Source organism: Humulus lupulus, chromosome 6 (assembly GCF_963169125.1).
Source record: "Humulus lupulus chromosome 6, drHumLupu1.1, whole genome shotgun sequence".
Lineage (NCBI taxonomy): Eukaryota > Viridiplantae > Streptophyta > Magnoliopsida > Rosales > Cannabaceae > Humulus > Humulus lupulus.
Genome location: NC_084798.1, coordinates 6159588 through 6183572, shown reverse-complemented (window position 1 = coordinate 6183572; position 23985 = coordinate 6159588). Strand labels below are relative to the sequence as shown.

The following is a 23985-nucleotide window of genomic DNA, read 5'->3' as shown; positions in this document are numbered from 1 at the left end:
AATATTAATAATAATAATAATAAACAATCAATATATCTAAAAAATTCATTTCAATTAAATATTTCATAAAATAAGGTACAATGCATATGCTTTAAAGGATATTAATCGCTGCCTTATCTGAAGTTGTAAAAGAAAGGAACTTGGCTTAAAGGGTTGGCTAGTGAACTTGGATTTGAGCACGGTAAGACTGTTGTATTTATGAAAGGACGAAATATGTAGATGTTAGACTTCATTTTATAAATAAAAAAATGAATATTAATTAACAATTTTAAAATTTTAAGGAAAAATAAAAGATAATAACTAAATTTGGGTACTACATGCAACGTTTTGAACAAAAGCCTTTCATCTATTCAATGAATCATTGAAAAGTATATAACAATGATGATACAAAACTAGTTCCTAATATCTTAAACCATTCTATTATTTATATATATATATTTATATATATATATATATATATATTACATTAGACACCAACTGAGTCAATTAACTCAGCCAATTATGACAACTTTTTTTTATAAATTTTATGAACAATGAAGAGCAATATTTAGCTAATTAATGACCATTCTCTGGACCATGATAAAGTTTTAAGATATGGATTTATCGTCTCTGGTATTAAAGATAAAAAAGTAAAAAATTTGCTAATTATTGTGTAACGAAATATATTTGAGAAAATGAAATCAAACTGTTTATTAACTAAAGCTAGCCACTATTAATGGATACAAATTCACCAAAAATCAATAGTAAATCTAAAGCTAAAAAAATAGAAATAAACATCTGAAACTGCTAAAATCCGAAAAAGAAAAAAATTAAGACTAAAACTAAATTTTCTAATAAAATACTTATTTCTAAATTTTAGTTCATGACAATTGGTCGTTTCATACTCCATGCATGAAGATTCTCTATAGTCACAATCTCACTTCCATTGTTAAACACATACAAATGTGCATCATTTTCAATTGCCAAACTTGGATAAACTCTGGATGTGATACATGTTTTTCCCTTTTCTCCAAAGCTTTCAACAACAGAATGATCAATCTGCATACACACAATTCAAAAATATACAACAATTAAAGAGAAATTGGTGAAAATAGCATCTTTTTTAAGTGATTTTGCACTCTCATCTACTTCTGATATTTTTTTTGTAAAATGACATCTGTCTAAAATTCGACCAGTTGTCTAAATTTTTTGATTAGATGTCTAAAATATTCAACCGGCTGTCTAAATTATGAGAGGTCATTTTGCAAAAAATTATTAAAACTAGGCTAAAGTGCAAAATAACTTTAAAAAATAAGTCATTATTTTGCAAAGAAACCCTAACTAATGTATTAAAATTAAGCTAATTAAAACAATCTCACTAAAATATATTGGTGTAACTAGTAACTTACCAAACTTCTAAGAGAAAGTTTATTATCAGTTATGTCAACATCTACAAATCCAGCAAATGATGGCTTATATAAGCCAGGTGATAAAGTGTAGAGTCCAAGAACTTTACTTAGCTAATTGTTTAGTAGTATTATAGTATGTTTAGTGTTATCATTGTTACTTTGGATTTTTGGTTTAGACCAGGAGTTATTTGGACACTCATAGTAGTACTTATAGATTTTCTAAGTTTAACCTATAGTTTAAAAATATTAAGTATAACCTAAGGTTTGATTAATGTGTCTGATATTAAGGATTATATTATTATATTATAAGGTTTAGACATCAACCAATAGGATTTTAAGCACATGTTTTGAATGGTAATTAAGGATTAAGTATTTTTGAGGATTAAATTAAATAAGGGTAAAAGTTTGAATGTATGGGGTCAGTCAGCAGCTTTGAGCACGTTGAGGGCTTAGTCAAGGCTGTTTACTCCATTCAAACTCAGCTAAAAATGTGTAAATTCGTGTTTAAATATTCAGCGTATGCCGATATATCGCAGCTATAGGGGGCGATATGTCGCAGCACGTAGATACGGAAAACACGAATCGATGCACGGTCGCCTCGGGAACAAAGGTCCAGGCGATATATCGCCTATAGGGGGCGATATATCGCCTCCACCAGCATGAATTCAAATACTTTTGAATTCCTTTCCCTTCAGCCATTCAAACTCCTTCAACAGTCCAGCATCTTCTGAACGAGTCTTCAGCCTCTGCTGAACGATTATTCAAATAATTTTCACTTAAAAAGCCATTATTTTTATTCAAGTAAAATCAAGATATTTTCATTCCCAAACTCTATAAATAGGACCTAGTACCCAGCCTTTATTCACCATTTGCTCTAAGTTCAGAGGCTGCTAGTGTTAAGTGAGTGTGAGAGTGTAAACACTTGGTTTGGGGAAAAACTATAAGCTTAAACATCATAAGCTTATCAAACACTTTGGGAAGTAAGTGAGTGCTATAGTATTTCGGTGGATGTTAGATTGATCTTGCAATCTTTGAGGTAAACCCAAAACTCTAGTTCTTTTCTGTATTTTTATGTTATTTCCTTTCTCAAAACCTTCTACTCAGTCCCCTAACCTTATTCTTATTTTGGTTAGGAATCCAAGCTTTTAAGCATATAAGTTGGTAAGTATGTTTTCTATGGTTTAGTCTTTCCATCTCTTTCATTTCATCTCCTTTCTTTAGACTTACTCTTTCTTATGGTTTTAGGAGTGTTCCAACAATCCCAACTCAGTCCATAATCTCGGTAACTTTGGTAAGGAAAATAGGCTAGAATTAATATGTTATGTGCTTATGTTATCTATATGTTTATGTTATTAAAAGTGTTATGATATGTATATGTGTATGTTGTAGGCTTGGGCATATGACCCATATGACTAACAAGACCCCAAATGGGTTATGGGCATATGACCTACTTAGCTAGTAGGACCCCATTAATCCCATGGGCATATGCTTGTTTAGTCTATGGGACCCCAAGTAATAATGGCCATTATAATAAGTGTATGTGTATTATGTTAAGTCTTTATGTTTTCTTATGAAATTATGTATGTGACTTTGTGTTAGATTTTCCTTACTGGGCATTAGGCTCACTCCTTTCTGTTTATGTGCAGGAAAATAAGTTTAGAGGCGGAAAGATTCGTGACGCTTGGAGAATGTGTATCGATGATGAATGGAGTCAAGGGGCCGAGCGTTATTCGATTCGAGGATATAGTCTCCTTTTATGTTTTTTTATGGTTTTTATGTGTATTTTCCGCATTATTATGTAATGTCTTTTATTTTAAATCTTGTTTTGTTTTAAAGACAATGGGATCCCAAAATCCTTCTTAGTATTCTGTTTATTTGTAAATAACTCTTATTTTCAAGTTACTCAATAAATTATGGTATTTTCGTAAAAATGTAAGTTTTATGTATAGTTTCGATAATGGTCCAATTAGTCTAGATTAGTGGGTCGTTTCAGTTGGTATCAGAGCAACGGTTCCTTCGCATGAAGTTCTCCTCGATACACATGCTCAAAGCTCCGAATCGGACCGCCAAGTAAGTGTTTAAGTTACAAGTTACAAGTTACTTTGTCTATGTGTATAGCTAACAACTTTAGTGTTTATGTTTCAGTTAAAAATGAATGGAGCTTTAACCTACCAAGATATCCGAGCCATTAAGGCCTTCAAAAGAATAAGGGAGCCAAGAAACACCGTAGGAGCCTTAGAAAGGATTACACGAAGGTTGCTTTTGTTTCACCAAGCAATAGGTGGCCTTCAAGAGGCTAAACAAATAATGCTAAGATCAACAGAACAATATGTATTAGTGATTAGGTTGTTTAAAGATTTCCATCCTATAATAGCAGCCTTAGAAGAAATATGGGAAGAAATGAATGATGAGGATGAATCACCATTAGCAATGAGATACTATTTCCTCTTAGTTAGGTTCACCGCAAAATTTGAATTTCAATTCACCAAGGAGCAAAAGAATAGGATTCTCACAAACCTTCCGAGAGGGCATTTTGATGCTCATGATAATGATGACTATGAGGTAATAGATGATGATATGTTAGATGACGGATCGGATGTAGAAGATCCCGATTTTTAGATTAGTAGTTTTTATTTGTTTTATTTATTTTTATGTTATGATTGTAATAAGTGAAATTGTTTTTTCCAAATGAATAAACATGCTATTTGAATATCATGTGTGAGTTTGAATTTTTTTTCACAATCATAATAAATACTAAATAAAATGAATAATGACTGAGTTCGGTGAGGGTGGATACAAATCAATGAACCTGGTTTCCTTATTGAGAGTTAGGGGGCCTTAGTAGTGGGAACGATTTTACTAATCCCAGCCCTCCCTCAATATGGTTAACTTTGGAACAAAGATAAGTTTCGAGCCTGAGAATTAAGTCATATAGGATGATTAGAAACACACTTAGAAAATAAAGATGACTTGTTTTTCTAAGTATAGAAATCCACTCTAATAATAAATAAAGACCTATATAATTTTTTCATAAAAAGTCATAATAAATAGGTCCGAGATATGTTTGTCTTAGAATAAGTTTTTGCCTTAGAGCCTATTAGGAAAAGTTCTAACATGTTTCTTTTAACTGTTAGAACTCTGCTACGATGTCTCTCCGAAGATCTGCTCGCACCAACGGGAACGCTTCCAACGATGTTCCAGCGACCAATGCGGTCCCTACCGTTCGCCGAAGGAGAGTGCGTGTTACTGCTCGCCGCAACGCGCCGGCACAGCCAGCTGACAACACTGCAGAGATTGCCAGACTGCGACAACAAGTTGAGGAACTTCTGCAGCAACAACGCCAACAGGCTCAATCTCAGCCTCAGCCTCCGCCACAGCCGCAGCCGCAGCCACAGCCAATGGCCCCAGCACCCCAACAAGTTGGTCCGTATGGGGGATGGCCTATGACGAACTACGCTCCTTATCCTGTACAGCATATGGAGCCAGTGTACGAGAGGTTCCGCAAGCAGCACGCTCCGAACTTCGAAGGGACTACGGACCCCTTTGAAGCAGAAGAATGGCTAAGGAATGTGGAGCCGATCCTAGCCCACATGAACCTCAATAATGCTGACCGCATATCCTGCGTCTCATCTTTACTCAAGAAAGATGCCAGGATATGGTGGGATTTGGTCCAGCAATCCCACGATGCTGCCACTATGACGTGGACCCGATTTGTGGAGCTCTTCCACAAGAAGTACTACAATTCAGCAGTGCTTGCTACGAGAGTTGAAGAGTTCACCAATCTGAAGCAAGGGAACTTAACAGTGGCGGAATATGCTCGTCAGTTCGATCGCTTAGCAAAGTTCGCAGCAGAGTTGGTTCCAACCGATTATCTAAGGGTGAACAAATTCGTGAGAGGACTCCGACCAAAGATTGAGATGGGGGTGAAGCTAGCAAACCCAGGAAACACTTCATATGCCGACGTTCTTGAGACGGCAATTGAAGTAGAGAGGTTGCAGACCAACGTAAGCAAAGAAGAAGCTAGCAAGCCTGAACCCAAACAACAGAGCCAACCTCAGGCCAGTCGGAACAGCAATCAGTCTACCAATAGCGGCAACAGTCAGTCCAACAACAACGGCAACGGACATAAGAGAAGGCATCCTGACAACAGGCAAGTTGACAACAACAAAAGGGCACGACCAAATAATGGGGGAAACAAGTCGGGGTACGTGGAATACCCACCATGTGCCAAATGTCAGAAGAAGCACCCCGGAGAATGTCGTGCCAACACCAAGGAGTGTTTCAACTGTGGTCAAGAAGGGCATCGTAAAAGAGACTGTCCTCAGCAAAAGCCGGAAGGAAAGAAGGACGAAAAGATGGTTCCTGCTCGGGTTTTTGCTTTAACCCAAGGAGAGGCGGATGCTAGCAACAAGGTGGTCACAGGTCAGGTTTCCATCCTCAATAAATTATGTCATGTATTATTTGATTCGGGAGCCACCCATTCGTATATTTCGTTAGGAATGATAGATAAACTAGACAAACCTAGTGAAAGATTTAGAACTAGGTTTGCAACCGAGTTGCCTTCGGGCAAAGTAGTTCTATCATCACGAATTGTACGAGGCGTACCAATCAAGATTGAGGACAAGGAACTAGAAGGAGACCTGATAGAGCTGGTGATCAAAGACTTCGACGTCATACTAGGCATGGATTGGCTAGCACGGCATGGCGCAACGATCGACTGCAGACGCAAGAAGGTGACATTCGATACTCCTGACGGCCAGAAACTGTGCTTCATGGGACAAGCTTCAGGACTACGCACACCGTTAGTGTCATCTCTCAAAGCTCAGAGAATGATGGAGAAAGGATGCCAAGCATTCTTAGCCAACATCACGAATGTGGAGAAGGAGACATCACTCAAAGTTGGAGATGTTCGGGTTATACAAGAATTTCCAGAAGTTTTCCCCGATGACTTGCCAGGATTGCCGCCAACTAGAGAAATAGACTTCATGATAGAATTAGTACCGGGCACCGAGCCTATCTCTAAGGCACCATACCGGATGGCACCTACGGAACTCAAGGAGTTAAAAACGCAGCTACAAGAACTCCTAGACTTGGGTTTCATTAGGCCAAGCCATTCACCATGGGGAGCTCCGGTACTATTCGTGAAGAAGAAGGACGGAAGTATGCGCATGTGCATAGACTACCGAGAGCTGAATAAAGTAACAATTAAGAACAAATACCCGCTACCTCGGATTGATGATTTGTTTGATCAACTCCGAGGCGCGACTGTATTTTCTAAGATCGATCTACGGTCCGGGTATCATCAGCTCAAGGTAAAGGGAGAAGATATCCCCAAGACAGCCTTTAGGACTCGTTATGGACATTACGAGTTCTTGGTTATGTCTTTTGGTCTTACTAACGCGCCAGCCGCGTTTATGGACTTAATGAATAGGGTCTTCAAGGACTACTTGGATAAATTCGTCGTTGTGTTCATCGACGACATTTTAATTTACTCCAAGGATGAAGTGGAGCACGAGGAACACTTGAGGATAATTTTGACGCGATTGAAGGAGCACCAACTCTACGCGAAGTTCAAGAAATGCGAGTTTTGGCTCTCACAAGTGGCGTTCCTCGGGCACATCATATCGAAAGACGGAGTTGCAGTAGATCCATCGAAGGTAGAGGCCGTGAAGGATTGGCCTAGACCAAGGAACGCGTCGGAAGTAAGAAGCTTCTTAGGGCTGGCAGGTTATTATAGAAAGTTTGTAGAGGGCTTTTCTAAGATAGCCACTCCACTCACCAACCTGACCCGGAAGCAACAAAAGTTTAACTGGAGTGATAAGTGTGAGGAAAGCTTCCAGTTGCTTAAGGATAAGCTTTGCTCAACACCAGTACTTAGTGTCCCAACACCCAACGACAAGTTCGTTGTTTACTGTGATGCATCAAAGTTAGGATTGGGATGCGTACTGATGCAAAATGACAAGGTGATAGCCTACGCCTCACGTCAGTTAAAGGAGTATGAACAACGCTATCCAACTCATGATATGGAGTTGGCAGCGGTGGTCTTTGCGTTAAAAATCTGGCGCCATTATCTTTACGGAGAACGGTGCGAGATTTATACGGACCACAAAAGTTTAAAATACTTCTTTACTCAGAAGGAGCTTAACATGAGGCAGCGCCGGTGGTTGGAATTAGTAAAGGATTACGACTGCGAAATCCTGTACCACCCAGGGAAGGCAAACGTAGTTGCCGATGCCCTTAGCCGAAAAAGTTATGGGAACTTAGCAGCCTTATCCGGAATAGAAAAGCCACTGCAACAGGAGCTTATCAGTGCCGGAATAGAAGTGGTTGTAGGCAAGCTGGCTAACTTGTCTATCCAATCGAATCTGCTAGAAGACATACGGAATGGTCAGAGACATGATGATTCACTAGCAACGCACATGGATGCAGTCAGAGAAGGCAAGACTACAGATTTCTCAATATCCAGTCAAGGTTTATTGAGATATAAGGATCGAGTATGCGTGCCAGACAATCAGAGTATTAAGAAGACGATCCTAGAAGAAGCGCACAATACTCCGTACTCAGTTCATCCAGGGTCTACCAAGATGACTCATGACATCAAGGCAGTCTATTGGTGGCCAGGGATGAAGAAGGACATAGCGGAGTATGTATCTAAGTGTCTGGTATGCCAGCAAGTGAAGGCGGAGCATCAGCGGCCTGCAGGATTATTGCAACCGCTTAGCATACCGGAGTGGAAGTGGGACGATATAGCCATGGACTTCGTGACGGGTCTGCCAAAGACAAATAAGCAGCATGATTCTGCTTGGATAGTCATAGATAGACTAACCAAGTCGGCTCATTTTCTGCCTGTTAAGACTTCTTATACGGCAGACCAATATGCAGACATCTACATCCAAGAGATTGTACGATTGCATGGAATCCCCAAGACGATAGTATCAGATAGAGGATCAGTGTTTACGTCAAGATTTTGGAGAAGCTTACAGCAAGCCATGGGTACTAAGTTAAGTCTTAGTACAGCTTTCCATCCTCAGACAGATGGGCAGTCAGAGCGCACGATTCAGATCTTAGAGGATATGCTACGTGCATGTGTACTTGACTTTGGAGGATCGTGGAACAAGTACTTACCGCTGATCGAGTTCTCGTACAATAACAGCTACCAGTCGACGATCGAGATGGCACCTTATGAGTTGTTATATGGAAGAAGGTGCCGATCACCGTTGCACTGGGACGAGGTAGGAGAAAGGCAGCTTCTAGGGCCCGAAGCTGTTAGGCAAGCTCAAGAAGCAGTAACGCATATTAGACAGCGTATGCTTACTGCTCAAAGCCGTCAGAAAAGCTATGCGGATACCAAGCGACGCGATGTGGAGTTCCAAGTTGGAGATCAAGTCTTCCTGAAGATATCTCCTATGAAGGGTGTCAAGCGGTTCGGGAAGAAAGGCAAGCTCAGTCCCCGATTCATAGGTCCTTTTGAGATATTGGACAAAGTGGGACCAGTTGCGTATAGACTAGCCCTACCGCCAGCACTAGCCGATAGTCACAACGTCTTCCACATCTCGATGTTACGCAAGTATGTGTCAGACCCATCTCACGTCCTCAAGTACGATACCATAGCGCTCCAGAAAGACTTAAGTTACGAGGAACGACCGGTTAGCATCCTAGATAGGGGGATGAAGCAGTTACGGTCCAACAGCTTTCCTTTAGTTAAAGTCCTATGGAGCAATAGTTCTGAACGCGAGGCAACGTGGGAGTTGGAAGAGGACATGCAGAGCCGGTATCCGGAGTTATTTGGTAAGTAAATTTCGAGGACGAAATTCTTTTTAGTAGGGGAGAATTGTAGAGTCCAAGAACTTTACTTAGCTAATTGTTTAGTAGTATTATAGTATGTTTAGTGTTATCATTGTTACTTTGGATTTTTGGTTTAGACCGGGAGTTATTTGGACACTCATAGTAGTACTTATAGATTTTCTAAGTTTAACCTATAGTTTAAAAATATTAAGTATAACCTAAGGTTTGATTAATGTGTCTGATATTAAGGATTATATTATTATATTATAAGGTTTAGACATCAACCAATAGGATTTTAAGCACATGTTTTGAATGGTAATTAAGGATTAAGTATTTTTGAGGATTAAATTAAATAAGGGTAAAAGTTTGAATGTATGGGGTCAGTCAGCAGCTTTGAGCACGTTGAGGGCTTAGTCAAGGCTGTTTACTCCATTCAAACTCAGCTAAAAATGTGTAAATTCGTGTTTAAATATTCAGCGTATGCCGATATATCGCAGCTATAGGGGGCGATATGTCGCAGCACGTAGATACGGAAAACACGAATCGATGCACGGTCGCCTCGGGAACAAAGGTCCAGGCGATATATCGCCTATAGGGGGCGATATATCGCCTCCACCAGCATGAATTCAAATACTTTTGAATTCCTTTCCCTTCAGCCATTCAAACTCCTTCAACAGTCCAGCATCTTCTGAACGAGTCTTCAGCCTCTGCTGAACGATTATTCAAATAATTTTCACTTAAAAAGCCATTATTTTTATTCAAGTAAAATCAAGATATTTTCATTCCCAAACTCTATAAATAGGACCTAGTACCCAGCCTTTATTCACCATTTGCTCTAAGTTCAGAGGCTGCTAGTGTTAAGTGAGTGTGAGAGTGTAAACACTTGGTTTGGGGAAAAACTATAAGCTTAAACATCATAAGCTTATCAAACACTTTGGGAAGTAAGTGAGTGCTATAGTATTTCGGTGGATGTTAGATTGATCTTGCAATCTTTGAGGTAAACCCAAAACTCTAGTTCTTTTCTGTATTTTTATGTTATTTCCTTTCTCAAAACCTTCTACTCAGTCCCCTAACCTTATTCTTATTTTGGTTAGGAATCCAAGCTTTTAAGCATATAAGTTGGTAAGTATGTTTTCTATGGTTTAGTCTTTCCATCTCTTTCATTTCATCTCCTTTCTTTAGACTTACTCTTTCTTATGGTTTTAGGAGTGTTCCAACAATCCCAACTCAGTCCATAATCTCGGTAACTTTGGTAAGGAAAATAGGCTAGAATTAATATGTTATGTGCTTATGTTATCTATATGTTTATGTTATTAAAAGTGTTATGATATGTATATGTGTATGTTGTAGGCTTGGGCATATGACCCATATGACTAACAAGACCCCAAATGGGTTATGGGCATATGACCTACTTAGCTAGTAGGACCCCATTAATCCCATGGGCATATGCTTGTTTAGTCTATGGGACCCCAAGTAATAATGGCCATTATAATAAGTGTATGTGTATTATGTTAAGTCTTTATGTTTTCTTATGAAATTATGTATGTGACTTTGTGTTAGATTTTCCTTACTGGGCATTAGGCTCACTCCTTTCTGTTTATGTGCAGGAAAATAAGTTTAGAGGCGGAAAGATTCGTGACGCTTGGAGAATGTGTATCGATGATGAATGGAGTCAAGGGGCCGAGCGTTATTCGATTCGAGGATATAGTCTCCTTTTATGATATTTTATGGTTTTTATGTGTATTTTCCGCATTATTATGTAATGTCTTTTATTTTAAATCTTGTTTTGTTTTAAAGACAATGGGATCCCAAAATCCTTCTTAGTATTCTGTTTATTTGTAAATAACTCTTATTTTCAAGTTACTCAATAAATTATGGTATTTTCGTAAAAATGTAAGTTTTATGTATAGTTTCGATAATGGTCCAATTAGTCTAGATTAGTGGGTCGTTTCATAAAGAAGAGCTGCACACCAAAATTAACCAAAACAAATATTAAAATAATTATATGCATAATTATTATAATTAATAATAAATGTGATTTGAAAAACAAACCTTGATGCATCAGAACACATAAGAACTACATTTTTTTCTGGTCCTCTAAATATTCTGAAGAACACAGGAGTATATTCCTCTAGGTTTTCAGAAGCTAATGTAAGTAGTCCAAATGGTCCAATACCACCTTCAACTTGTGATCCTTTTTGTGCACAGAGATCTTCTGCATTATCCCAACTTAAGTCTAATTTCTCAGCTTTGGCCAAACTTGGGAATGAAAATACAACATCTACATCAGCCTGTAACAAACAAATATATATAATTAATGAGAAATTTGTGAAAATTACATTTTTTTATGATTTTGCACTTTGATCTATTTTTTTGCAAAATGGCTTGTCTAAAATTCGACCTTGTCTAAATTTTTCGACTAACTATTTAAATTTTTGACTAGCTATATCTAAATCATGAAAGGTTATTTTGTAAATAATTATTAAAACTAGGCTAGAATGCAAAATGATTTTAAAAAATAGGTCATTTTGCCGATAGAGAAAAAACTCTAAAATTTTCACAAAATTATGAAATAATAATAACAATGATTTTTGTCATACTTGGGCCGCAGTTACTCCTTTGATTTCATAAACATCTCCTTTCTGAAGTTTCATATTGTTTATTTCAACCTTTTGATCTCTTAAGGATTCAATCTCTTCAATAGGCCATTGTAACAATTGTTTTCCATTAGGATCAAGCCACACTGTCCTTGGGATTAACTGGTGAAAAGAAAAAATATATATTAATAGCACAAGATAAAAAGGTATAAATGAACTCTTATATAACTAGTGAGATTCAATATGTAAATACTTATATATATATATACCTGGATTCCAGCCCATCCTTTAGCTACATCATCTTCCCTAGCATCAGACTCATTGGCCCAACCCACAAAATCCTTCTCATTTTAAGAGGATCATAAAATGTCTTTGAGGCATAGAAATTTCCATAATCATATCTCAAACCAGCCCAACCATCAATAGAGGTATTATCAGGGACATACCTATCTTTATTAGGAAGATAAGTACCAATGGTATAATACTCATACCTGGTAAGGTCAAGACTAACTTTGAATACATGTTTAATATTTTGTCCCATAGCAGAAGTGTCCAAACCAGTTTTGCTGCCAGAGAGTGAAACTGGGTAAAAATCAGGACATTCCCACATGCCAGTATGTGGGACTGAGTGCAGAGGGTGTCTAGCTTTGATCCAATTCTTAAAGTCTTTGCTTCTATACAAATGTGCCATCCCTCTATGATTTCTTTTGCCTCCAACCACTATTCTCCAGTGACCATCTCCACCTTTCCAAGCAGTTGTTGGGTCACGAAAAGCACTAGCGTTTTCACTTTTGTCTGGCACTGCTATTGGGTTGTTGTCTGGTTTGATCCATTCTCGAAGGTATGGATCAGACACATTTTTAGGTATGGCATAGTTTTGGAGTTGTCTAATAGTAAGATCAATACCTGCAATAGTGACAATTTCATGACTAGTGTTATGATATACTAATTAGTACATATTATGTATATTAATTAGTGACAATACATAGTGGACCATGTAAACTCGTGCATATTAACTGCTAATCCATGAGCAACATTATTACAAGAACGCAATATACATAAACAAATACACCAAAATAGATAGCTAACAAGTTTCCCATGTATCGAAAAAAAAATTCTACTAAAATAAAACCAAGTGTTGAAACAAAATGGATATCGACACTATCACATAATCACTTTCTACTATTTTTTATTGATATAATTATAAATAGGATAAATATTTATTTGATACTCTCTGTTTTATCGAAATAAAGACTCGGTTGTAAATTAAAATTGTACATATATTTAGTATATGTATTTTGATTTGTACTAGGTAAAACAGTATTTCGATAAAACGCAAAGTACCAAATGGCTATTTACTCGTATATATTGTAGAAAAATACCTGTGTACATGATGACAGGCTTGTTACCAGGAAGAACAGTGGCAGATCCTGACCAACACCCATTTATGTCATAATTCTCTTAAGGGAAAATTGCAGGTTCAAGAGATTCCCAGTTGATCATATCTTTGGATACTGAATGTGCCCAAACAATATTGCCCCATACTGCTCCCCATGGATTGTATTGATAAAATAGATGATAAATTCCACTGAAGTACATAGGACCTGTTCATAGACATATATGTAAATTAAAAAATGAATAATTCTTAAATAAATAAATAAAAATTAATTATTATTGAATTGTAAAGAAAATACTTACCATTTGGGTCTAGTTAATTTTGCCCCATTCCATAAGAAGCAAGGAAAAAACAGTCAGAATTCATAGTGAAACATTGTACAAATAATGAATATATAAAAAAACAAATATATTAAATAGAAAATTTTTACCATTTTTAATTGTATAGTAGTATAATAAACTATAAAGCATTAACTAGTCTAACATTTTTAGTGATTGGATTAAAGGATAAATTAATCTAACTAATGAAACGAAATTAGTTTATAGTAAAAGAAATTATGTTATAGCCAATATGTTAATTAAAAAAATTGGCCTTGGGATTTGGAAATTGTCAACAAAAACCTACTTGTGGAAAATGTTGATTGAATTATAAAAAAAAAATTAATGTGTTTATAAAACAATTAAAATTTTATTAATTATAAAAAAATTAGTTTATTGAAAAAAAAAATGTTTCCCCAAAAACAGAGGCTAAATATAATGAATTTTATAAAATTAAAGCCATAATATATGATAATTAATTAAAATAGTATTTTAACTTAATATAAAACTCTTTGTAGTATCAAATAAATAAATAAAATATTCTATTTTTCACATTGAAATATGATTTGTAGGTCAATCTGCTGAAGACATAATAATTTTAGATAACATATTAATTTTGTGTTAGTATCTTTTAATCGAACTAGCCCTTATATTTTGGCATAATAACAAATTCACAACAACCTGGTCATATCTAAATGCTTGAAATTTTTCAACAAAAAAAAAGCTGAATTTTTATTAATCAATATTAAATATAATACATAACTTTACATTTATATATATATATAAACTTGGATACAAAATTGTTTTAAACAACTCCCCTTAAGACTAAAAGGGAAAATTCTCTCTCAAAAAAAAAAAAAAAAAAAGACAAACAGAAAAACTCATACTTTCAAATTACAAATTCAAACTTATTCTTTTATATATATATATATATATATATAGAAACTTATTCCATAAACTACAATTATTAGAACAAATCGGAGTTGAACATACATATATTTTCAGTAAAAAGCATAACAAATCATATCCTTCTACGATTAATAATGTTATAGAATATTCATTATAATAAGGATATATATATATATATATACTTTGAGTAGTCTAAACTTAAAATATATGTAATTTATGGTTAATTATATTTATTAAAATTAATCATAGAAGGTATCGAAATGCATTAATTAAATAACCAATTTATCCAAAAATGAACATTATTTTACAATCATCATATATATAAATATATTTAAAAAATACATATATATATATAAACCATATCATACAATTTCTAGGGAACTCATAATCAGTTTTCAACACTAAATATATTACTTTGAAGAGTTAATGATATATATATATATATATGTATATGGTAAAGAAAATCTATAATGAAAAAAAATTTAGAAAAAATAAATTTTGAAGACAATAAAAGATAAAACTCAGTTACCATTGATCCAATGCTTCTGAGGTTGGAAATGGTATCTAGTTCTATGGATTGGATTCACTTCATTAATAACCAGAGACTGATATACTGGATATATATTATGAGAAGCTTCCACACCAACACTATGAATATGGCTATGAAAACCATAACAAAATATCAGAGAAAATAATAATAAGAGTTTCAAAATCTCCATAACAAAAAACCAAAGATTCGATCTTTATAATTAATAGAATGAGAATTGAAGATGTTTTGACAAGATATTAGGATAGTGAGAGTATTTATCAAGGAGAGTGATGATGAAACTGATGTAACTAATTTATCAAAATATTAGGATATTTAGATAGATTTTTCAGCACTATTATCTCCCTAATTATCATTATTATTATTTTATTATGTATGTGAAGAGGTTAATTGGTTATATTTTTTCTAACTGATTTCTTTTTGTTTATTTTATAATATTTTTGTTATCGATATTAGAAAAATGCAATAGAGAACTAATATCATGGTCAAATACATATCTTCTAGGCCAACAGATTTTGGTTATGTAAGTTCTAATTTGGCATTTTTGACAAAATTACAAAAGTTGTTTGGCATCAATGAACCAATTAACTCCAAAATTAATATCTTGGGGTTATATTATTTTCTTAAAATATTCCCACAAAATGGGTTAATATTTATGACCAAATAATAGAGTTTTAATGATCGAAATTTATTTAAGTGTAACCTTATGGATATTCTTTGTGAAATCATATTAACTAGTCCACTATTTTATCCAAGTAATAAAAAATTTATTTTGTTTTTATGATAACAATATACCTTATACATATGAATTAATACTAGATCCAAGCAACGTGCAATATGCACGTTTGCTTAATTTTATTTATAGAATTTATTAATTATTTTTATTAAATTTATATCAATGTCATATAAATTTCAAATAAATATCATATTTTAATTAAATAATTTATTTATTTTTGTTTAAGTTTATGTTTGTTCTAGTTTTTGAATTTCGGAGGGACAATAAGAGATTATATATTACATGTTTACTATAATATTAAATATTATGCGTGGAATTTAAATTTAAGTTTCTTGCAACTTTTTAAAAAAAAAAACAATTTGTTGCTAATTTACAGTAGATTATATTATATATTTAATATGATATTATTTTAATACGTGAGTTTAAGTTTAACTAAATTATATTTAAGTTATAAAACATATGATCTTATTATTTTTAAATAATTATCATTGGAAAATATTTCAAAAATATCATATATTAATTTGTTTAATTATTATTATTTTTAAATAATTATTATTGTATAATATCTCAAAAATATCTTTTTTTAATTTTTTAATTATTTATTTTATTTAAGTTTAAGTATTTACAAACTATCGTTAAATATATTCTGTTAAATATAAGAATATTCCGTTAAAGTTAACCTTAAAAAAATAAAAAACTGTTAAAATCAATAATTTCTGTTATCTACACACTTATTATATAGAAGAGATATTATGTCACCTAATTCTAAAATTCGAGATTGATTCAACTCAAAATCAAATGGGAAAATGGGAGAGCCATGCTGAAGTAAAATTTCAGATCTCCAATACCAATTATTTTTTATTTTAGTAAATATAAAAGTGATATTTTTCTAAAATATATGTAAATAGTGCTATTTAAAAAAATTGTGACCCTTATTCAGTTGGGGGTCCATAGTCTTAGGCTTTGCCTGCCAATAGCCCATTCTAATTCTGTACTTTCACACAAAGTGGGCTCTTAAGTAAGGTGGGTTAAGCTAAGATGAAATTACACATGTTATATGAGAATTTTAATAGATTGTGCAAAAATATGGCTTTTTTTCAAGAAAAGTTAATCTATGGCTTTTTTTTTTAATTTCACTTTTATGGGTTTAGTTTCCCATATTTGTGTATAAAAGTTTGTTTATGCCATATTTTCACTCTTAATCAAGTTTTATGAATCTAGAAGGGTATGTTTGTAATTTGATTAATTTTTTAGCTTATTTGATTATTTTTTTATATTAATTTTATATTAAATTTTTCCATAGTTGTTTTGCAAATTTTTTTTTTTGGTAATATGAATTGTGTTTATTATTTTTTTTAGTTATTGTAAACATTTCTTTTCCTTTTTTTTAGGTTGCACGTTTTTTTTCAAAACCTGGGTAAGGTAACCAGTTACTTAATTAATTTTTCAAAGTTATGTAAAAAAAATCCTACAACTAGCTTAAATAACATTTATCCAGAGGGGTAATCAGTTACTTGTTTGTGTTTTTCACATTTATGTAAAAAATAGTCTTGGAGGTTAAATAACATGTATCAGGAGGGGTAACCAGTTACAGTGAGATTAGTAACTTACTGCCATAAGAGGGGTAACCAGTTATCATAAGAGGGTGACGAGTCACTCATATTAGAAATGAAAAAAAAAACATCACATTTGAAGGAAAAAAAAAGAAGAGTAAGTATGATTTAGTAACCTAGGTAACCAGTTACCATATAGAACCCAGAAATATACACACACATCAGAATGTGAAGGTAACCAGTTACCTCCTAAAATATACAAACAAACAACATGAAGGTAACCAGTTACCACAGATCTCAAGACAAAAAAAAAACCATATCTGACCATGAACCAACCTCCGACCACCACCTGAAACCCCCATCCCTTGCGCGCAAAACCCCGTCGCAAACCCAGCCATCCTCGTTGTTTTGCACAGCTCCGAGCACCACAAATCGCACACAGCCCAAGCGCCACCCTTCTTCCTCACCTCTGACCACCACCAGCACATCCCTCACCTCAGCCTATCCCCATCGTTTGGATTTGGGGGCTCGCGAATGGAATCGCGCAGAGATGCGCTGATTGAGTTTGTGTTCGTTGATGGTGCGGCTGGGGTGTTCTTGGCTGAGTTTCATGGAGGTGCGCGCCTAAGGTGGTGAAGGTGGCTGGGTTCACAGAGGTGTGGCTGGGGTGTTCTTGGCAGGTGGTAAGGGGGTGGCCGGAGATGATGGTGGAGATGGTGAGGCAGCCGAGTGGAGGAGTGGCTGGGTTTCACGGAGGTGCGGTTGGGGTGTTCTTGGCAGGTGGTGAGGGTGGGTGGCCGAAGATGATGGTGGAGATGGTGAGGCAGCCGAGTGGAGGAGTTTTGGCTATGGTGGAGATGGTGAGGCGGCTAGGGAAAAATGAAAGAGAAGATGGACTTGGCTGAAGGAGTTTTGGCTATGTTAATTACCATAATACCCCTCATTTTGCTCATTTGTTTCGAGCGTCCCGTACTATGCCAGGTCATATCATTTTGTAACGACCTCCTTTCTTAACATACATATATAGTGTAAAAACAAAGTTTAACCTGAATACGACAATACTGAAATTCTGAATTTACAAAAAAACTTTATTAAACAATACATAAACTAATGTTCATAACTTCAAACCATACAATACCCACAACTAAATAAAAAATTTATCTTACATACAAATCTTAATACTTTTATAAATAATTTCCGTGGCATTACTACACATTAATGTAGAATTAGAGATATATCCAATCGATAAATTGAAAAGCTTTATGTAAATTACAAAGTTGATGAAATACTTTTAAAGCTTTATGTAAATTATAAAGTTCACAAAATACTTTTTATGAAATATAAATATAAAATCAAGTTTCTCGTTTATTTATAAAATAGCATAGCAGAACTCCACTCCCTTCAGGTCAGCCCCATATGTACAGTCATGTTGGCTCCATGTATACTCATCAACGATTTATATTTGATGCATCTTACCTACAATACAAAACATTATCTGATGAGCTAAGGCTCAGTAAGCAGAATAACTACCTCATATGCATTAACGTGCAACATGTTATATGTATTTTCTTTCTTTCTTTCACTTTCCTTTCTTTTGGGCCCTAGAGGATGCTGCTGCCGGCATTACATAGGGAATCACATTCCCACCTGAACATAAACATGATAATAGGGAATTTCTCCCTCATAAACATTCATTATATAGGGAAATACATCTCCCTCCTTACATTTTTGGGACTTAGGTCTCCCAAGAAGCACCTCTACTTTAACGCTTTCAATAACTTGTTTGTGAACATTATGCATGCTTATGCATAATAAATATAACATTCTTGAAAATAACTGTTACACCCAGATTTTGAGCTTAAGAATTGTGATCTCGAAAGCTGGATTCGTCAGGAATGGGCTCGTAATGTCTGGAACACGTGTCCGCAACCTAGGCATCGAACCTACAAAGCAGGGGCAACCTCGAATATGGTAGCCTCGAAATCCTTACAAGCTCGAAAGGCAGACATCGAAGTACGTCTGTTCTCGGATGACCTCAGATCAGGGGCTCCGAGCCTGACATAAGTATGAGCTTGAAGCCACATAGTCTCGGGGAAATACCACAGCTCGAAAGTCATTAAGAGACCTGGGTGGACACATCACTGACAATGTAGATTGATAACTTTGAATATCCCAGTGAGTCACTTTGGAGAGACGCGGTCTACATTGATTGTTGTAAATCCCCTATAATAAAGGGGTATTTATTATTCAGTTATACGCCCCCTGATCTTCAGGGGACGTTTCCTTGTATATAGGATTACAGGCTTTTAATGCCATTAAATTTATTTACATATATAGAATAACTTCCCGAAATGTGTAGGATAGTATTCTGAAATCTTCTCTATAAATAGAGAAGTCATGCACCATTGTAAAAGAGGGATTTTTTTTTATCTTGGGAGAAACTGTAACGCCCTGGATAGCCAAGATCGTTACACTGTGTGTTTATAAAGTGCCAGACTTGCTAATCAAGTCATTAAAGTAAAAGCGTGTTAATGAAACAGTAGAGGAACTAGGGTTAAAAGTGTTTTGGTCTCAAAAGTCACGTTTTCATTAAGAAACATTATCCGGTTACACGGGATCCCAATTTAAAAATCAGTTTAAAGAATCGTTTATAAAAGTTGTAAGACTCAGATACAATAACCAACCATACTAAGGCAAAACAAGCAATTAGGTAGTCCCTGTCCTGGTCCACTCCTCGATCGTGGAGATCGAACGGCTAGCTATGTACATTTCACCTTGGAGCTCTCCACCTCAGGCTAGGTCCAGCTTGCCCTTGCCTTTACCTGCACCACGTAGCACCCGTGAGCCAAGGCCCAGCAAGAAAGCATAATAACATAGCAAGATCAGCAACACTTATCAAATATTTCACAATGCTCAACTAAGAATTCAACATTTCATAACATTTATCCAATCAGTAATAACAGTTTGTCATCCAGACAGTCAATCAACTATATTCATAGCACAATATTCACGTTCATAACCAATAGATTGTCATATCCATCAAATAACATTCAGGGTTGGCGCCCGTAGTCGCACCCTCTATTTAACACACTGTCTTCGGCTCATTAGGGCCGCCCCCAGTGTAATACTCACTGACTCTGGCTAGCTTAACCAAGCTCAATGATAAATAAGCTGCCTCAGCTCCCAGTGGCCGAGCCGCGCCTCAATGCGCAAATATTGATTCCGACACCCCTAGGCCGGTAATCGCATGTCCTATGGCATAATAATACCATCACACGACATGATATACAAATATAGGGAGCTCTTAGTCCCATCGTGTCCACATGATTATTCATATTCACATAACAGTGCATACATACATAGGGAGCACTTAGTCCCAACCTAACCACATACTCAGGTGCAGCTTTCTTACCTTTCAATTCATTGGTTTCCGATGCCACGAAGCCGCGAGCACGGTCCTCTACCCCGAGCCTCTCCAAAGTCCTAATCACAACACAAATGAAACATCCTTTGTCACTAATCAATCCAAAGCTACCTTCCCGGAACCTAATCCACACTCTCGGGACCCCCAAAACCTTAAAACCATACCCCGGAGACATCCCCCGAACCCCCGGAGCAAAGGCCTAAAATTGCCAAAATTGATGTCCTGAAATTGGCCTTGTGCCGCGGCACGCAGCAAGTCAGGGGCCCCACGCCGCGGCACGCAAAAACTGTGCCGCGGCACACCTTCGCAGGCCCAGAATTCTGGGTTTTCCTTCGCGTTTTTCCCGAGCCTAACTCACTCCAAATCACCCCAAACTCCATCCTAAGTCCCAAAACCAACTCTAAATCCTTAATAAACCCCACGGCAACCTAGAAACATCATACTCAAGCCCATTCACACAATTATTCCCAAGATTCACTCTTGAATTTCATACTTAGTAACTCAAACCAGAAAATTAAGAACAACTTGAACTCAAACACAAACCACACTCCAAACTCCCTAAACCTTAACAGAAACAAGCCTAATAATCACACAGAAACCTTACCTTGAGTGGTGAGTCCAACCTCTAGCTTTAAACCTCCTTCCCCCTTGATTTCCCAATTCTGAATCCATACAAAACCAGCCACCAACTTGCTTCAAATCACATTCATTGTCTAAAATTTCAGATTTAAAACTTAGATATACCATAATCAAAATCTTACCTCTGAGTATTCTTGGTCTAAGCTTGCTTGACAACTTCGATCACTCCTTAATTCTCCTACCAAAAGCTAAATTCAGCCTTTCCCTTCCATCTTAGTTTTGTTCTTCCTCTAGGTCTCCCACATTCAGCATAAAGCCCCTTTCTCCAAGTGTTATACGTATTGTATTTTCCTTCAGCTCTTACTCATCTATTCCCTGCCAAAAGACTAGTTTAACCCTCCATTTATATCCCTTACTAACTAGACCTCAAGGGCTTACTTGTCCTTTTCCTAACTTTACAATTCTACCACTTTCCCAATAAAACCTGTTACTCTCTATGGTTACTAACAGTTACGCAGGTTACCAAATCACCAGTTACCATCATCTAGTTTTCTAGGACTGTCCCGGCACGTGCATCACATTGGTATCGCAGCACCCACGTGGTACAATTCACACATCATAATTATCACATAACATAATTCACATAGTCATATAACATGCTTAAAATCATAATCATGCATCTTAATCATAAAAATCATACATAATTCCCATTATGCCCTCCAGGCACACTAGTCAAGGCCCTTAAGCCTTACTAGCGAATTTGGGTCGTTACAGAAACTCTGGGGAATTCATTCTTATATAATTTCCAGAAATCATCTTAAGTTCTAATAACAAAGACTCGTGGACTAGGCAGAGTTAACTGCTGAACCACGTAAAAAATCCCATTTGTTTTATCGTATTTTTCTGGCCATAACTACTTATTGTTTTCGTGCTCTTATTTCACTGTTGACGAAAAACGGCGTCAACAATTTGGTGCTTTCATTTAGAGGCTTAAGCATTCAGTCCATGAACAAGTTATGGCCGCTAACGATCAAAACGTTCCTGAAGAAAATTATCCGAGACGCCCCGGGAAACAGCCAATGGTAAACCCAGATGCTAAAGAGAGAAGTGAATCCTCCGATTCTCGGGGACCACCTGCACCACCAAGGGATGAGGATATGTATTAAAATCCTGAGCGGTACATTCCCATTGTGGAACTTGAAAACCGGCAGCTGAAACAGCAGTTGGCAGAAGCCAACAAGCGGAATGAGGAGTTAGCAAGGATAGCCGCAGAGGCGCAGGCGGCTCAGCCACCGCCTCCGCGTGAAAACCAAGCTCCCCCTCCGAGGGACGTGCATGTTCCTCCCTGTAGGCCTCATGGGCGTCCACGAAAGAATGCTTCCACAAGAAGTCCGGAACAACCTCCGGCACCAGCAGAGCCATCCGCTCCCTAGAGACCCCAGAGAAGTACCCGAGCTAGGGCCCCGGTCAATCCACCTGCGGGGGTACCTGCGGGAACTGAGAACAACCGAGCCCCTGCAGAGGCTCGGACTCAAGTCCCTGGGAACACACAAAATGTAACCAACCCATCTCGGGCAAACTCCGGACCGTCCAGACCACGAAATGGGTGGCAGCCACCGTCACCCATATGGTTCCCTCCATCGCCTATAAGATATCCTTCACCTCCTCACAGGAATGCTCAACCAGTTCGAGATGAGGACGACAGACATGTGGGGAGGAGACAAGGGAACAGGGAGGCTTTTCGGGAGCGGAGAGGTGCCCTATCTGAAAAAAGTCAAACGTCCCGATCTTGCACTGCAGAAATGAGGCGGCATGAAAGAGACCCATCTCGAAATAATCATGCCACAAGTTTTACTAGTGACGACTCTGGAGATACCAGATCGGTCAGCATGCATGATCGAGGTCGAAAGAATACTGGAAGCCGCAGGAATCGCTCCGACCTACGGGAACACTTGAATCAGAGTCGGGGTAATGTTAACCCGATAAACCCAGACCTGAGGGATCGCTTAAATAGGTGTAAAGACCCCCTGCGGAGGTGCGAACCTAGGATTGTGATCTACGACAGCCAATTCCAGACAAGACCCCTCGCGGACCCAGTCCAGGAAAGAATTGATCAGTTAGAAAAAGCCTTCAGGATTTTTAAAAATGAGCAAGGTCAGGATCGATATGAAGATTCTGATGAGGAGCTTGAACCGTTTGCTCCCCATATTTCCAACACTCCATTTCCCCAAGGATTTCGGATCCCTCACGTCCCAACGTTTGAGTGAAAGTCTGACCCGTACAGCCATTTGAGTACATTCAATACCATAATGAGAGCAAGTAACGTAGGTTACGAGCTCAGATGCATGTTATTTCCAGCATCACTGACAGGACCAGCCAAAAGTTGGTTCGAAAAATATAGAAGACACTCAATAACTTCTTGGGATTAGCTGTCTAAAGACTTCAAGAAGTAGTTCAAAGCCATGATGGGGGTTAGACCTGAGGCGTCAACCCTGACTAACGTTCAGCAGCAGCCAGGTGATACATTGAAAAGTTACCTTACAAGGTTTAACTTGGAAGTTTCCCGAGCTCGGAATGTGGATGACAGCGGTCACCTAATGGCTGTCCAAGCTGGAGTAATGCCAGGAAGTGCTCACTGGGATGACATGCAGAGAAAACCGCTAAGGTCCCTAACCGAGTTTAACAAACGGGCACAGAGGTTTGTCAATGTAGAGGAAGCGAGGTCGACACTTAATGTGACTTCCCAGCCCGTAA

General features: G+C 36.9%; 1 pseudogene; it reads right to left on the bottom strand.

Moving 5' to 3' along the window:
* Nucleotides 1-637: 637 nt before the first annotated feature.
* LOC133783743 (beta-fructofuranosidase, insoluble isoenzyme 1-like) lies at nucleotides 638-23578 on the bottom strand (annotated as a pseudogene).
* Nucleotides 23579-23985: the final 407 nt, after the last annotated feature.